Below are 17549 nucleotides of genomic sequence, written 5' to 3'. Positions count from 1 at the left end.
CCAATCCCTTCAAAAAATGGCCTAAGGACTTGAATAGACAATTCTCAAAAGGAGATACAAAAAATGGCCAACAGACATGAAAAAATGCTCATCATCACTAATGATCAGGCAAATGTAAATCAAAACCACAATGTCGGGCCGGGAGCGGTGGCTCACGCCTGAAATCCCAGCACTTTTGGAGACTGAGGCAGGTGGATCAGGAGGTCAAGAGATTGAGACCACCCTGGCCAACATGGTGAAAACCACACAAAAATTAGCCGGGCATGGTGGCAGGCACCTGTAGTCCCAGCTACTTGGGAGGCTGAAGCAGGAGAATCACTTGAACCTGGGAGGTGGAAGTTGCAGTAAACCAAGGTTGCACCACTGCACTCCAGCCTGGCAACAGAGCGGACACCATCTCAAAAAAAAAAAAAAAAAAAACACCCAATGCCATGCCACCTTACTCCTACAAGAACAGCCATAATCAAAATATCAAAAAATAAAAAATATTGGTGGGCATTTGGTGAAAAGGGAACACTTTTATACTGCTAGTGGTAAACTAGTACAACCACTATGGTAAACATACTTCTTAAAGAACTAAAAGGAGAACTACCATTTAATCCAGCAATTCCATTACTGGGTATCAACCCAGAAGGGAAAAGAAATCATTATATAAAAAAGATGCTTGCATATGCAAGTTTGTAACAGCACAATTCACAATAGCAAAAGTATGTAACCAGCCCAAATGCCCATCAATGAGTAGATTAAGAAATTGTGATATATATATATACACATATACATACATACATATATACATCTTATGGAATACTATTTAGTCATAAAAAGGAAAAAAATAATGGCATTCACAGCAACCTGGATGGGATCAGAGACTATTATTCTAAGTGAAGTAACGTAAGAATGGAAAAGCAAACATCGTATGCTCTCGCTAGTAAGAGGGCGCTAAGCTATGAAGATGCAAAGGCATTAGAATACTACAACGGACTTTGGGGACTTGGGAGAAAGGGTGGGAGGGGGTGAGGAATATAAGGCTACAAATTGTATACAGTGTATACTGCACAGGTGTTGGGTGCACCAAAATCTTGTGAATCACCCTAAAGAACTTACTCATATAATCAAACACCACCTTTTCCCCAAAACCCTAGGAAATAAAATGAAGAACTTTTTGTTTATGCATACCACATATTTTTTAACTTTTTTCACAGGTTCATTGAGATATAATTTATATATTATTTAATTCACTCATTTAAAGTATAAAATTCAGTTTTTTTAAGTATATTAACTGGTTAAACAATCACCACGATTTTAGAACATTTTTATGCTCCTTAAAAGAAACTTTGTACCCATTAGCAATCTTTCCCCATTTTCCCCATTCTTCCTTTAAACCCCTCCCAGCCCTAGGCAATCATCCATCTACTTCCTAACTAAGAATTTACCTATTCTGGAAGGATTTGCCTATTCTGGACATTTCACGTAAGTGGAATCATAATAATATAGTTACGTGTGACTTACTACTTTCATTTATCATGTTTTCAATGTTCATCCTTTTTGGAGCATGTATTAATATGTTTTTCTTTTTCATTGCCAAGTAATATTTTATTTTATGGACAGACCATATTTTATTAATCCACTCCAAAATTCATGGACATTTCTGTTGTTTCCTACTTTTTGTTGCTATAAATACTTGTATGTGTAAGGCATTTGTTTTAATTTATTTTTGGTGTATACATAGGAGTGAATTTACTGAGTCATGTGGTAATTCTGTATTTAACCTTTTGAAGAATGGCTTCATTTTTCTGCATGTGGCTTGCCAATATGCCAGCACCATATGTTGAATAGGGTGTCCTTTCCCATTTTCTTGTTTGCTTTGTCAAAGATTAGGTAGTCTGATGCCTCCAGGTTTGTTCTTTTTGCTAAAGATTGCTTTGGTTTTTCAGCGTCTTTTGTGGTTCCATTCAGATTTTAGGACTAATTTTTCTATTTCTGTGAAGAACGACATTGGAATTTGATAGTGGTTGTATTTAATCTATAGAATGCTTTGAGTAGCACTGAAATTTTGACAATATTAATTTTTTCAATTAATATAGGATTTTTTCTATTTGTCACTTTCAATTTCTTTATCAATGTGCTATAATTTTCAGTATACAAATCATTCACATCCTACATTAAAATTACTCCTTGCTCTTTGATTTATAGATTTGTTTTGTTGCTATTATAAATGGAATTACCTTATTTTTCAGATAATAGTTTGTCATTGGTGTATAGAAACCAATGTTAATTTTGTAACTCTCAACTTTATTGAATATAGTGTTTATCAGCTGTAATGGGTTTTTTGTGGAGTCTAAAACACAGACAATCTCACCCCTTCCTTTCCTATTTAGATGCCTTTCCTTTCTTTGCTTTGTATAATTACTCTGGCAAATCAGTTACATATAATATTCTCAGCATTTGTAATTTGACATCAAATCCATCTGTTGTAATACACTGATTGTTACTTTTCAACTCGAAAACACGGACATTTATCACTACTCTCCCTTTCTCTTGGTCTAGTTCTTATAAAAAAAAAACCTATCAATGCAAACCAGGATATTTTTCTACAAAACAATTTCAAACACACTAAAAGGTTTTAATCTAACAATTTTTAAACTTTCTTTGTCAATGACTTTAAACTGTGGTCTCTCAGAACAAATCCAACACCTTTAGTAGGAAAAATTATGTTAATTCCTACATTATCATTGGGTCTAGCCAAGAGTTGACCAAAGGTGATATTAACAGATATGCTTATTTATTACCTTGTTCTCAAAGTTCTAGCATAAGTCTTGAAAAATCTAGTAAAAATTTGTGAAGACTATAATTGCACAAACTCCCTCTCTCATGAGTCACACAGGTAATCCAGAATATTATTTGTAAGTTATTGTAAAGCCAACAAGTAAATATGATGTAGTGTATAAAAATAATCCTAATTTTATTGTATATTCTGTAAGTGAAACATGCAATTGATAATATTTATGAAATATCTCATAATTATATTTACATAGAAACAAAGGAATCAAAAGGATATCGATTATCTAACATTTAAATGATTAAAAATACTTGAGATAGCATTGCGACATAAATGCTATGTAAATGCTGACAGAAGTAAAAACATCATCCCCTACATTTGCTAAATATATTGTGACACATTATAAGCATTTTTAAAATATATCACTAATGGTTGGGCCAAGTCAGCAAAAATGATTCTAAGTATTTAATTGTGGAAAAATTTAGTATAGGGGATAGTATTCATGTGATGGAAGGATTTTAAATGGAACCCAGAGATTAGCAGCAGCGTAAGTTTTAATTGCATACCAGGCGCAGAGTCTAGGATACAAGACGGAACTGTAGATAAAATCTGACTCTTTCCAGCATAGCTAGGAGACATGGCTAACCCAACCTGTCTGGAGACCTTACCCAGAAATCTAACAGCTCCAAACCAGGTAAACAAAACTATTTTCCAAAGTCAAAGAATCAATTTATGACATTAAAGCACTTCTAAAACTTAACCTCTGACTTAAATTAGACCAAATAGATAAATTTTGAAGATATTTTTATTTTACCACTGATTTTTAACACCATCTTTATTTCCCAAAGATTACTTAGGTCACATGAAATAAAAGGCATTACAGCTTCTATTTTTCTGACAAAATATTTAAGAGCTTTCATTTTCTTTTAAGCTGAGCCATTATATATACACCACATACACAACACTTCTAGACAAGAAAAGATCTAGCAGTTGTTGTTTTTCTTTCCCATTTTATGAACCATAACACAACTTCCACAGACCATCTACGACATGATTAAATTTATCTGACCAGACCTGTATTTCCCTCTTTTGTAATTAGTCACTCTACTGTAGGACAACCATTTGCCATATAAGATCCTCTCTCATATAACATTTCTTTCCTTCATAACATTTCTTACAATAAATACATCTTCATATCCACAATTTTCTTTAGATTTCTCTCCCCTACTAATTTCCGATGCCCACCCAAACCAAAAAGGTCAGACAACGCAAGGCAAAACAGAGGAGAGCCTTAGATTTTTGAGAGGGACCTGTCTGCTTAAAGTTCTTGGGGTTCCATGAGGAAAACAGAGGTTGCTTCCTAAAATGGGGTTTGTGGAACCTTCTGTTTTTCCTTAAGGAGTCCCAGGTTGTCAGAAATTACCTTAGATCCTCTCATGTGGGCATCAAGAGTGGCAACAAGAGAGACTGGGGTAATAATTCAGACAACTGAGCAGAAAAAGAAAAACTTACTACTGTCCCCACTGTAATGATGGATAAACTGAGGCACCATGCAGTTGAAAAATTCATGTTCACATAATTAAGATCCACAGCTCACGCTCTTACATAATTCTGCCAACTCTATGCCCAGTCACTGATGCACCCGTATGATGATAGCTCATGGCCCCCTTGGAACATAGAACCTGGGTTTCATTCCTGCTCTACAGCTATATAATTTAACAATTTTCCTTTCAATTTGTTGGATTCTAACCCTGTATATGTCAAGTTTTATTAGTATTACTGAATCTTAAAGGGAGCTGTGACGTCTTTAGTCTTTAGAAATATTAAACCTATAATCAAGGACTATATGAGGTTAAACAGTATTCAAATTTCTATATGTTTTAAAACATGGACACAATGTATTGACAAACACACCTAACGAAACTGCACCCAATCAACTCTGGACAAAAATTGAGATATTATCTCTTCAATATAAGCTATCTAGTGGTATTTATACATATTCTTCCATGTATCAACAGTATACTACATGCTCATAACCTTAAAAACAACAAGTGTCCAAATTATAGGCCTTACACATTTCTACGGGCTTGAAAAATGATACAATATAGATTGTCTTTAAAGCAGTCAAGAAAATGCATAAACTTCTAGAGGAATCAGTAAAATAAAAATAAAAAGTTCATACCGAAAGTAGTAATACTAGGAATAAAAGAGGGCTCCACACTGCAGGTTCTTAGATACAAAAGTTAATAAAGCCTTGTTTTTGGTTGTGAATCTTTACCTTAAAATACACACGGCCGGCCGAGGTGGGTGGATCACCTGAGGTCAGGTGTTCTAGGCCAGCCTGTCCAACATGGTGAAACCCCATCTCTACTAAAAATACAAAAATTAGCCGGGCGTGGTGGTAGGCACCTATAATCCCAGCTACTCAGGGGGCCAAGGCAGGAGAACTGCTTTCACCCAGGAGGCGGGGGTTGCAGTGAGCCGAGATCAGGCCATTGTACTCCAGCCTGGGGAACAAGGGCGAGACTTCATCTCAAAAAAAAAAAAAAATTTACACACAATTCTCCCCACTTCCTTTTTCTCTTGCAAAGAGGTGGTGATGAACCAGGTTTGCTCAGGCAGATGACAATACTCTTGAAAATGGTGGCAGAGAGCCAGGCGCGGTGGCTCACACCTCCAATCCCAGCACTTTGGGAAGCTGAGGCGGGTGGATTGCTTGAAGTTGGGAGTTCAAGACCAGCCTGACCAACATAGAGAAAACCCGTCTCTACTAAAAACACAAAGTTAGCTGGGCATGGTGGCACATACCTGCAATCCCAGTTACTTGGGAGGCTGAGGCAGGAGACTTGCTTGAACCCGGGAGGCAGAGGTTGCAGTGAGCCGAGATCGCCCCATTGCACTCCAGCCCGGGCAACAAGAGCGGAACTCTATCTCAAAAAAAAAAAAAAAGAAAAGAAAAGAAAGGAAATGGTGGCAGAGAAAGAAAATGAAGGCAATACAGTTCACTTAATAATCCCATAAATTAGAACTTAGCCCGTGACTCTTGCATAGCTCCAAATATGTGAGAGATGAAATGGCTGTTTGCCACCAATATTTTTATGTGATGCTTCATTTTTTGATTCTCTGAATAACTACTTATAACGCATTAGCCCATTTATGCCAGAGGCTGCAATTTTTTAAATTTTTGCATGAGTGAAAAATCAGACCTTCTCAATGACCTTGAGCAGTAGGATGTAATTAACTCCCTCAGGCTTACCATTCCAATAATGGAACACTAGGCATAAGTGGGTTAACACAATCATGAAAGCATAGCTATTCAAGTAACTAATTATACAACTGATTTTTTTCCTCATCCCTAAAACATAGCAAAGGACCAGTTATTTTAAAAATACAACACAGTGACAATTTTGGCTTGTTGTTTGTTAAGGCCATTGCTTGGCATAAAGAAAACAAAAAGAGAAGGAGAAACAAGAATAGAAACATGAAATAGAAGCAGCAGCAAAAGAAAATGAAGAGGAACAAGAAGATGAGAAGAATATACAGACTAGAAAAAGCAAAAAGAACAGGTACAGGAATTAGAAGGCCTATTATGACACCTTTAAGCCCCTCCACAATTCACGAAATTTGAAAAAGTCTAAGACTATCACAACAAAAAAGAAGGAAAAAAATGGCCGGGTGCGGTGGCTCACGCCTATAATCCTACCACTTTGGGAGGCCAAGGTGGGCGGATCATGAGGTCAGGAGATCTAGACCATCCTGGCTAACACTGTGAAACCCCGTCTCTACTAAAAATACAAAAATAAAATTGGCTGGGCGTGGTGGCAGGCGCCTGTAGTCCCAGCTACTAGGGAGGCTGAGGCAGGAGGATGGTGTCAACCCAGGAAGCAGAGCTGCAGTGAGCCGAGATCGCGCCACTGCACTCCAGCCTGGGCAAAAGAGCGAGACTCTGTCTCAAAAAAAAAAAAAAAAAAAAAGCCACACAAACACACACACACACACAATCACCCCCTAAATTTTCTTAAGAATGAGACAATGCTGCCACTCATGCCTGGGTCAGAAGGAGGGCACCCTCCAGAGATTGCAAGAGAAGGGAGAGGACTCCTTTCCCTAAGTGCACCTCCACCACTGCCACCGAGGCCCATGGTACAGCACCGGCAGGTTCCTCCCCACCCCGGGTCGGGCTGGGCCCTGCAGCGCTCCTACTCCCCCTTCCCGGTCCCCAGACTTGCTGCCACTACCACCAGTAGCACCAATGCCAATACAATTGCTGTCGCCGTCAATGCAGCAGCCCACCCTACAAGGTTCCTACCACCTTGCCCCCGCGGGCACCCTCCTACCACTCCTGTCGAGCTGCAGTCTCGGTGGCTGCCATCAATCACACGAGGCGAGCTGCACAGTCACGCCATATGCAGGCTCCAGCGTACCACAGGTGATTCCTTCTCCTCCTCCTCCAGCCTGGCTTGGAGCAGCTAGACGGGGAAAGCCAGAAAAGCCTAGAATGGGATGCAGGGAGTGGTAACGTTAGAGCCTCACCTTGTCACGCTGGCCACTGGGTGGCAGGGACCAGTTTCAGCTAAGGCACTCACACCCACCCGCCAAAGTCCAGCCTCTCTTTCTGGCAAAAGCTGGCCAGGAACTGGGGCGGGTGTGAGTGCCTTCGCTGAAACCGCCCCCATCCAGGTGCAACTGGCCAGAAATTGCTGGGCCCACCAGGGCTGCACTCCTCAGGGAGCAGGAGTAGGAGAAACTCAGACCCAGCCAGCCCTCCCCACTCAACTGCTGGTTCCTGTTCCTGACACCTCCACCCACAGTGCCCTGTTCCCACAGTGCCCTGCGATGCCCACTAATCCCCACCCGGTAGTCCCAGGTGGTCTCCCCAACACAGAGCATGGGGTGTGGGCGGGAGGTGCAGGCCGGAGAACCGCAGTGGGTGTGGGGGCCCTGCCCTGCTCAAGATTGCACGAGCAGGAACTCTGGAGTCTGGAAAAGAGAAAGAGTCACCCGAAGGAGCAAGGAGACCATGGCTGTTGCTGTCCCCACCACCTCTGCAGCCGACCAACACCACTGGCAGTATAGCCCCCATAGCAACCCTAACTTGACCCCTGCTGCCGGCAGTGTAGCCCCAGGACAGCACACCCAACACACCCTGTGCCAGTTGCAGGCAGTGTAACCCCAATACCCCCCCAACCACCCCCTCCACAGGCAGTGTAGCACCCGATAGTGCCCACAACCTGACCCAGCCACAGATGTTGCTGCACAAGACAGTGCCTCAAAATCGCCGCCCCCACCCCACCACAGGTAGCGCAGCTCCTGATAGCGCACCCTGATTAAGGGCAGTGCAGCACCCGACAACACTCCTAAACCACCCCCCACTGCCAGCATTGTAGCTCCAAATAACCACCCAAACCACTCCCTGCCCCGGGCAGTGCAGCAGAAAATAGTGCCCCTAACCCATCCCCCGCCACTGGCACTACACGTTAGTGCACACAACCTGCCTCCCCTCCACCACCCTCACCACCGCGGGCAGTGTAGCCCCCGATAGCCAGCGAACCCCCCCCACACCGCCAGGAATGCAACCTCGGAGAGTGCCCCCAACCAGCCCCCTGACACAGGCAGCAGCCTCGGGCAGTGAGCCCCAATAGGACACCCAACCCCTGCCCCCACAGGCGGGCAGTACATCCCCGGATAACTCACCTACACCAGGACATTTCTACCACTCTGGCCAAGCTGCAGTGTCCCACGTCACCACCAACCACAGCAAGGCGAGCCCCAGGGGCTCAGGCTCCAGCCTCCAGCATGCCTCGGTGCCGCTCCCTTCTACTCGTCTTCCTGCCCGGCAGGAGAAGCTCCCGCTACTGGCTGCCCTCCTACTGCTCTGTCGACACCACCAACTGCAGTGAGCCAGTGTCCAAGGCTCCAGCCAGAAACAGGTAGCAGCCATGCCGGATACCAAACGCCCACACTGAAGAGCCTGAAATGACCTGACGCCACCTCCGCATGCTTTACGTACTGAGGTTAGGCACATGTGGTTCCCAGACTACATGTTCTGATTGGATGAGAGAAAAACCTCTAGGCCTACTCTGATTGGACTTTATTTTCATGCTGTGATTGGTTGTCTTAAGACTGGCTCTCATCCAATCAGAACATGATAATAAAGTCCAATCCAAGTTACCCTGGAGGGTTTTTCTCATCCAATCAGAACATGCAGTCAGGAATCCTCCTGTATATAACCGCGGTATACGACTGCTGCTGAAGGGAAGTCAGGCTCTTCCACGTTCCCGTATTTTCCTGTGGAGCTGCTCAGTGCCCGGCTTAGAGGACCAGGAATGGGTAATCACCAGCCGTACGCTGGAGGCTGGAGCCGCTACACCGTGGCTCGCCTCGCTGCGACTGGTGGTAACCGCGACCGAGACGGCAGTGCGGCGGAAGCGGTAAGAGGAGGAAAAGAGTTTTGGGATAGATGGAGGGGGTAAAGAGGGTGGTTAGTGCCAAAGGGAAAAGAGGATAGTGAGCAGGAGAGCGCGTTGCAAAAAGGCGGTCGGGAAAAGAAGGTGGGAAAATAATGGTGGGAGACAAAGATTTGGGGTAGATTTTTTAATCAAATTATTTGTATTTTTGCTTTTGAGTAGTTATTTATATATTTTGTGTATTAACCCCTTGGCTGATGCATAGTTTGCAAATACTTTCTTCCATTCTCTGGGTTGTTTCTTCGTTCTACTGATTTCTTCCTGTGCTTTGCAGAAGCTTTTAAGTTTTATGTAATTACATCTTTGCTTTTGTTGCTTGTGCTTTTGACAAGTTTAATGTAATTACATCTTTGCTTTTGTTGCTTGTGCTTTTGATGTCTATTTGAAAATTCCTTGTCCTAACCAGTTTCATGAAGGATTTATCCTATGTTTTCTTCTCTAGTAGTTTTATAGTTTCAGGTCCTACATTTAAATCTTTATTTTGAGTAGATTTTTGTATATGGTAAGATAACGGCCTAGATGTATTCCTGTACATGTGGGTGTTGAGTTATCCTAGCAGTTTATTGAAGAGATTGTCCTTCCCGAATGTGTGTTCTTGGTGCCTTTGTTAAAAATGAGTACACCATAAATGTGTGAATTTATTTCTGAGTTCTCTATTCTGTTTCACTTGTCTATGTCTGTCATTCCTTCGTTTCTCTGTTTCTCCCCCGCCCCTTTTTTTGATAGTATTATGCTGTCTTGGTATTACCATGCTTACTACAGATTTGTAGTATGTTTTGAAGTCAGGTGTGATGCCTCCAGCTTTTCTTTTTATTCCAGATTCTTTTGTCTATCTGAGGTATTTTGCGTTTCCATGTGAATTTTAGGATTTTTTTTCTATTTCTCTGAAGAATGTCTTTTGTAATTTCACATGGATTGCATTGACTCTGTAGATCACATTGGGTGATATAGACATTTTAACAATATTCTTCTAGTGCATGGCCATGGGATATCTTTCCATTTACTTGTGTCTGCTTTAATAGCTTTCATCTGTGTTTTATAGTTTTCATTGTGGGATCTTTTGTCTTTTCGGTTAAGTTTATCCCTAGATATAATTTTTTTGGTAATGAGATAGCTTTCTTGATTTCTTTCTTAGGTATTTCACTATTGGTGCATGGGTGTGCTACTCATTTTTATATGTTGATATTGTATCTTGCAACTTGACTAAATTATTTCTAGTAGGTGATTTTGTGGAATCTTTAGGGTTCTCTCTTTCTCTGTGTATATATATATATGATCATGTCACCGGCAAACAAACAGTTTGACTTCCTTTTTTCCAATTTGGATGCCTTTTATTGCATTCTGTTGTCTAATTGCCCTACTTAGGACTTCCAGTACTATGATGAATAAAAGTGGCGTAAAAGTAGCCACACTTGTTCCAGGCCTTAGAGGAAGAGTTTAAACATTTCCCCATTGATTATGATGTTAGCTGTGGGTTTATCATATATGGCCTTTATTGCGCTATGTTCCTTCTGTACTCATGTTGTTCAGTTTTTGCCATGAACGAATGTTGATTTTTATTTTTTCAGCATCTACTGAAATGATTATATGGTTTTTGTTCTTGATTTGCTGAATGTGATGTCGCACATTTATTTATTTGTGTTTTATTGAATCATCCTCATATTCCTGGGATGAATCCCACTTGATCATGGCAGATCATCTTTTTATTGTGTTGTCAAGTGCAATTTTCAAGTATTTTGCTGAAAATTTTTTTGCATCTGTGTTCATCAGGGATATTTAAAATGCCTGTGGTTTTCTTTTTGTGTCGTTTCCTGGTCTGGTTTTTGTACCAGGGTCATGCTGTCCTCATAGAACAAGTTTCGAAGACTTCCTTTCTCTTCATTTTTTGGGGAATATTTTGAGTAAAATTGGTATTAGCTCTTTTAAAAACGTTTGGTAGAATTCAGCAATAAAGCCATGATTCTTGTGTTTTTGTTTGATGGAAGACTTTTTATTACTGCTTTAATTACATTACTCATTATGGATCTGTTCCGGTTTTTTGTTTATCATTCTATCTTGGGAATTTGTTATGTGTCCAGAAATTTATCACTTCTCCTAGATTTTCCAACTTGTTTTTATATAGGTGTTTTTAGTAATCTCTTACAATCCTTCATATTTCTGTGTTATCCATTGTAATGTCTCATTTTTCATCTATGATTTTGTTTTCTTTTTCTTTTCCTTAGTCTAGTTAAAGCTTGTCAGTTTTGATTTTTTTCTAAAAAATCCAGCTCTTTGTTCCATTGACTTTTTGTATTTTTTGTTTCTATTTTTAAAATTTCTTCTCTAATCTTTATGATATTTTTGTGCTAATTTTAGCATTTTATTTTTCTCGTTTTTCTCATTACTTCAGGTGTACTGTCAGGTTGGCTATTTGAGATCTTTCTACTTCTCTGATGTAGGTGTTTATAGCTATACCCTTTTCCTCTTACAACTGCTTTTTCTGCATCCCACAGGATTTGTTATGTTGTGTTTCTTTTTTGAATAAATTTTTAATTTTCTTATTTTTTCATTTATTTATTGGTTGTTCATGAGCATGTATTTTAATTTCCATGTATTTGTACAGTTTTTCCTCCTGTTACTGATTTCTAGTACTATTCCACTGTGGTCAGAAAAGATACTTGATATGATTTCAGTTTTGTTTTGTTTTGTTTTGTTTTGTTTTGAGACGGAGTCTCGCTCTGTCGCCTAGGCTGGAGTGCAGTGGCGTGATCTTGGCTCACGCAAGCTCCACCTCCTGGGTTCATGGCATTCTACTGCCTCAGCACCCCCAGCAGCTAGGACTACAGGCGCACGCCGCCACGCCCAGCTAATTTTTGTATTTTTAGTAGAGACGGGGTTTCACTGTGTTAGCCAGGATGGTCTCTGTCTCCTGACCTTGTGATCCGCCCCCCTCGGCCTCCCAAAGTCCTGGGATTACAGGCATGAGCCACCGCGCCCGGCCATGATTTCAGTTTTTAAAAATGTGTTGTGACTTGTTTTTGGCCTAATGCATAGTCTGTTGTGGATAATAATCCATATTCTATTCAGTGGAATGTGCATTATGCAGTTGCGGAGTGGAAAGCTATGCAAATGTTAGGTCTATTCGGCATAGAGTACAGTTTAACTGGTGATGTTTTGTTGTCTGGATGATCTGTCCATTGACGATAGTGGGGTGTTGATTATAGCGGAGCATTGAGGTATTCTGTTATTGTATTGCAGTCTATCCTTTAAGGTCTGTTAATATTTGCTTCTGTGTTTAGTTGCTTGAGTGCTGGTTGCATATACACTTACAATTGTTATGCTGCTGTTTACTTTTTCTCATTATATAATTATCTTCATTTTTTTCTTTTTTTGACTGAAAGTCTATATAATCTAAGTAGAGCTACTCCTGCTTTTTTTGTTTCCACAGGTGTGGGATATTATTTCTCATGTCTTCACTTTCAGTCTATGTATGTTTATAGGTGAACTGAGTTTCTTGTAGGCAGTGTATAATTGGGTCTTGTCTTTTAATCCATTCAGCCACTCTGTCTTAATTGGAGAATTTAATTCATTTATATTCAAGGTTATTATTAACGGTTAAAAACATACTACTGCCATTTTTTACTTGTTTTCTGGTTGTTTTGCTATTCTCTCTTTTTTCTTTTGTTCTTTCTCTCTTCCTTCCTCTTTCTCTTCTCTCTGATCTCTCTCTTTCTTTCTTTTCTTTCCTCCTTCCCTTCCTTCCTGTCTTTATTTGTAGTGAGTGAATTTTTTCTGGTAGTGTGTTTCAATTGCTTGCTTTTCATTTTTAGGGTGTCTATTATTGATTTTTGTTTTCTGGTTACCATGAGGCTAAACAACATAATTATAACAAGTTATTTTAAACTGAAGAAAACTTAACTTTGATTTGTCCCAGCTACTCTGGAGACTCAGGTGGGAGGATTGCTTGACCCTGGGAGGCTGAGGTTACAGTGAGTTGAGATCGCGCCACTGCGAATATAAATAAATAAGCAAACAATAGCTTATAATGAATTCTGATTGTAAATTTTGAGATGATGATTGATAAGGTATAAAGAAGAAAGTGAAAATCATTCATAATCTCATTACTCAAATATAATTACTCCTAATGTTTTGGTACATATGCTTCCTAATTCATAACTCTCTCTCTCTCTCTGTCTCTCTCTGTCTCTCTCTCTCACACACACACTCACACACATGTACACATAAAATAGATACATTTTATACACAGATACAATTTTATTGTAACATTTTAAGAAAAACAGCTTTGTAATTTTTTATTTAAAAATATTGGCCTGGCACGGTGGCTCATGCCTGTAATCCTAGCACTATGGGAGGCTGAGGCGGGCAGATCATGAGGTCAGGAGGTTGAGACCATCCTGGCTAACATGGTGAAACCCCGTCTCTACTAAAAATACAAAAAAATAAATGAGCCAGGCGTGGTGGCGGGCGCCTGTAGTCCCAGCTACTTGGGAGGCTGAGGTAGGAGAATGGCGTGAACCCGGGAGGTGGAGCTTGCAGTGAGCCGAGATGGCACCACTGGACTCCAGCCTGGGCAACAGAATGAGACTCCGTCTCAAAAAAAAAAAAAAAAAAAGAACTCAAGAATGACATGGCAGTGTTGAGTGGGATCCTGGGCATCCCTGGGAGAATTGGGGCTCCCCCAAGAGCTCCTGGGAGCACCGCTGGGAGGGGCCTTCAAGGTTAGGGTGGCCGGGTAGGGGCTGGGCCTGACCTGAGACCCTGCCCACCAGGCCTCTTCCAGGCCAGGTTTGCTGTGCTGGGTGGGAACGTGGGAGAAGTCACTCTCTGTTTGCGGCCCCCATCGGTGCCTCTGCCACCCGGCCCAGAGGGGGCAGGGACTCTGGGGAGGACAAAGCTGTGGGGGGTAGGGAATATACCCAGCATCGGCCAACATTGTCTGCACAAGGGTGGAGGCTGAGAGAGAGGCCTCGGGAATCTGGCTGTGAGTGAGGACGGGCCTGGGGTGGGAAAGCCCCCTACATGGGGAACCCTCGGGTTCTGGGCTGCTGACCGTGCCCATCCTGCTCCAGCCCACTGCCCCACTGCCCCCGGTGCCACCGACCAAACAGCGGTACCTATGCCAGCTGCTCCTGGATGCCATCCTGGCCAACATGCGCTCACGCTCTTCAACCATTCCCTGTAGCGCACAATCATTCCAACCGTGATTGCCATCCACAGCCCACCCATCACATACATCCAGCTGGGCTGGGCTTCGCGGAGGGTGGCTGCCTGGCCCTGGGCCATGTGTGCCCAGTGTGGTCACCATGGTGCCTCCCCAAGGCCCCAGTGGTATGCACCCGGAAGCACAGGCTTGAGGACGATGAGCAGCAGAGCATCCCCAGCGTGCTCCAGGGCCTGGTGGCCAGGCTGGAGCCCAAGTGCATGATAAACCTGGACTCTTCTCACTGCAGCAACAATGGCACCGTCCGCCTGATCTGCAAGCTGGGCGAGTGTCCAGGAGGGCCAGGCTGGCGCAGGAAAGCAACCCCCGACCACAGCCCCAGGCCTCTGCTGTCCAAGCTGGAGGGCACAGTGCCCAGACCCCATCCTGTGTTCACGTGCCGGCAGGCTGTCTGCTCTGTCTTCACATACACTGGGCCCAGGACAGACTGGCCATTGCCTCTGCCCCCACCCCCGGAGCCCACGCACCCTCACCTACCCAACACAGATGCGGCTCTGCTTGCCTGGGGCCTTAGGGATGTGGCAGGCAGGACCTCTGGGCACCCATCTATGCAGGTCACTCTGGCTTCAGGTTTGGAAATCCGAGAGTCAGAGAGACATCCAGGCTTTGCCTCATGCCTCATCAGAACCTCCTGGGGTGTGAAGAGTCCTGTTCGGGAGCAGGGCTGTGAGCCAGGGCAGGCCAGGGCTTGTCCAGGTCATAGGTACAGCCTTGTGTGTTGCAGACGACAAGGACCTCCCAAGTGTGCCACCATGTGCCCACCCACTACCCTACCCAGAGTCCACTGTGGATGGACCGGCAGTGGCTATACAGTGGGCAGACCCAGAGGGAGCTGTCTGGGGGCCCAGGGCAGGCAGGGGTCATTCTGGAACACCAGGCTTCCAGTGCTGCAGGGACAGCCTCTGTGCACTCCAGCCCCTCCCAGCTCAGGCCCCTCCCTCCTGTCTTCTGACTCCCCCTGCACGGGCAGCAGTGGGTTTTCCAGTGGTCACCTGAGAGATAGGGGTCTCTGCTCTTCTTCTGTGTCCCTTTGCCCCTTCATCTTGTGTCAGGTCAGTTGTCCAGGGTGGCTGTGTTCAGTGGCTGAGGGGTGAGAAAGCCTACGGCTCAAGGACAGACCCTGCTTTTCCCAGAGGCCACCAGGGAGCTCAGCGGGACTGACAGATCCTACCAGTAGCTTGGGCACACAAGACCCCATCTGGGCGATGTGGCTCCAGAGAGTCATGTTGATAGGAGTCAGTGTCCCTGAGCCCAGAGCTGGCACACAGCAGAGCCAGGGCTGGGTCCCCAAGGTTGTCAGAGGCAAAGCCCTGGGCTCCAAACCCCATTCAGATTCAGTTCTTCACTGACAATGAGGCTCTGGGAGGAGAGCCCGATGGCCAGGCAGGCAGCGTGCAGGGCTCCTCCTGGTGCTTCAGCCAGTCCTGGGGCTGCAACTTCCCAGACCACTGCCGGGTATGCAGGCCATGGGTGCAGCGCCGGCTGCCTCAGGCTCATGCCCATTGTTCTGTTGCAGGCACCAACCCCTTCCTCAGGTCGGTGCACCACTGCGTGACCTCCAGGCAGCCACAGCCTGGAAAAGCACTTGGTTACCACCTTGCTCAACACCTGTGCCCAGAGCATCCACAAGGCCTGCCTCTTGGCTGCTTAGCCAGGACTGCAGGGATGGCCCGCAGCCTCATCGGGGCCAAGGACGCATGCCTCCTGTCAGACACTTCTAGGTGTTGGCGTCCATGGAGAGCCTGGAGTTAGGTTAGCTTTCCTCCTTTTCTCTCCTGCCTTGGGGATCTGCCAAATGAAATCCCACACTTGTACAGATTGAGATGGGCGCGGTGGAGTGGGCTGCTTGCCGTGGCCTGTCCAGGGTCCAGGTCCATCTCAGCAGCATGAGGGTGCGCTCAGGGTGTTGTTAGAGCATCTTGTGTGTGCTCGACACACCCCTGCTCCTTTCTATAGGAGAACACAGAGGACATAGGAAACCCTTCAAACACACATCGGATTCTCTGCTCACAGTTTTGGGTTCAGGTTGTGCTGCTTTGGGCAGGTGGGGCACCCCCGAGAGAAGCCCCTAAGTCCAGGGCACAGGCTGCCTATCGGAGGGAAGGCTGGCCCATGGCTGCTGCCAGCTCCCCACCACCAGCTGGGCCTCAGCCCTCACGGCATTCCTGCTGAGCACTGTGGGGCCCCCAGGGAGCAGGGGCACGGGGGATCCTGCTGCCGGCACCCCTGTGTCACTCGTGTGTGGGCCGTGTCCCCATTGTGAAGGATGAAGAGCGAGGCCCTCTGGACCCGCGTCCTCAGAACACTACGCGCTGCCACCCAGAGAGAGCAGGCCTGGCGGTGGGTGGGTCCATGCAGTGAGCACCTCCCTATGTTGCCCACTGCCCTGGGCACCGGCCAGCAGCCCTTTGGTGACAAGAGTCGCCCCTTTTAATGCATACCACCCCATCATCTGTGATTGTTATAATCTTGTTATTCCTGTGTTTGTCAGGACTCGTCACTGTGTCCCCCGCTCCATGAAACTGGGCCTGCTGTCCTGTTAGGATACTGTAAGCCCCCGGGCCTGGGCTGTCCTTTCTGACACACTGTCCCATTCCTTGGCCTGGTTCATCCCCCAGTTTCCTGGCAAAGTTCTGCTCCCTGAAGCAGAAAGAGGCTGAGATTAATGCCAACGAAGTGGGGCCGTGGGCCTGGGAAGACTGTGTGGCTGGCTGAGGGTGGGCCCTAAGCTGGCCACCCCACCCCCGATATGGACATGTCTGTGCTGTGGCAGAAGGGGTGGTGCGGGCATGGCCACGGCACTGGAGACAGCCCTCCGAGGAGGAGGGCGAGCCTGGCTGGAACCCCTGTCTGCGGTGCTGTGTCAGGGCAGGAGAGGACAGCCTCTTGCCCCCAGGAGTGTGCAGTGTGGGCAAGAGACAGAGTGATCATGTGTTTTGAACGCAGCTCCAGCCCAGCCAGGGGACCAGAAAAGCCCTCCCGCTTCCAGGGAGGATGTGCATGGCTCTGCCAATGCCTGTCTCCCAGGGCCGCTGGCAGGTCCCAGGATGCGCAAGACTGGGCTGCCCAGGCAGGTCCCTGC

At 45.0% G+C, this 17549-nt stretch overlaps 1 pseudogene; it reads left to right on the top strand.

The window, feature by feature from the left end:
• The first annotated feature begins 9105 nt into the window (after nt 1-9105).
• Nucleotides 9106-16118, top strand: LOC134728676 (mediator of RNA polymerase II transcription subunit 15-like; annotated as a pseudogene).
• The last annotated feature ends 1431 nt before the right edge of the window (nt 16119-17549 follow it).

Source organism: Pan paniscus, chromosome 13 (genome assembly GCF_029289425.2).
Source record: "Pan paniscus chromosome 13, NHGRI_mPanPan1-v2.0_pri, whole genome shotgun sequence".
Classification (NCBI taxonomy): Eukaryota; Metazoa; Chordata; class Mammalia; order Primates; family Hominidae; genus Pan; species Pan paniscus.
The sequence above is the reverse complement of the archived record's forward strand: the minus strand, read 5'-3'. Positions and strand labels throughout refer to the sequence as shown.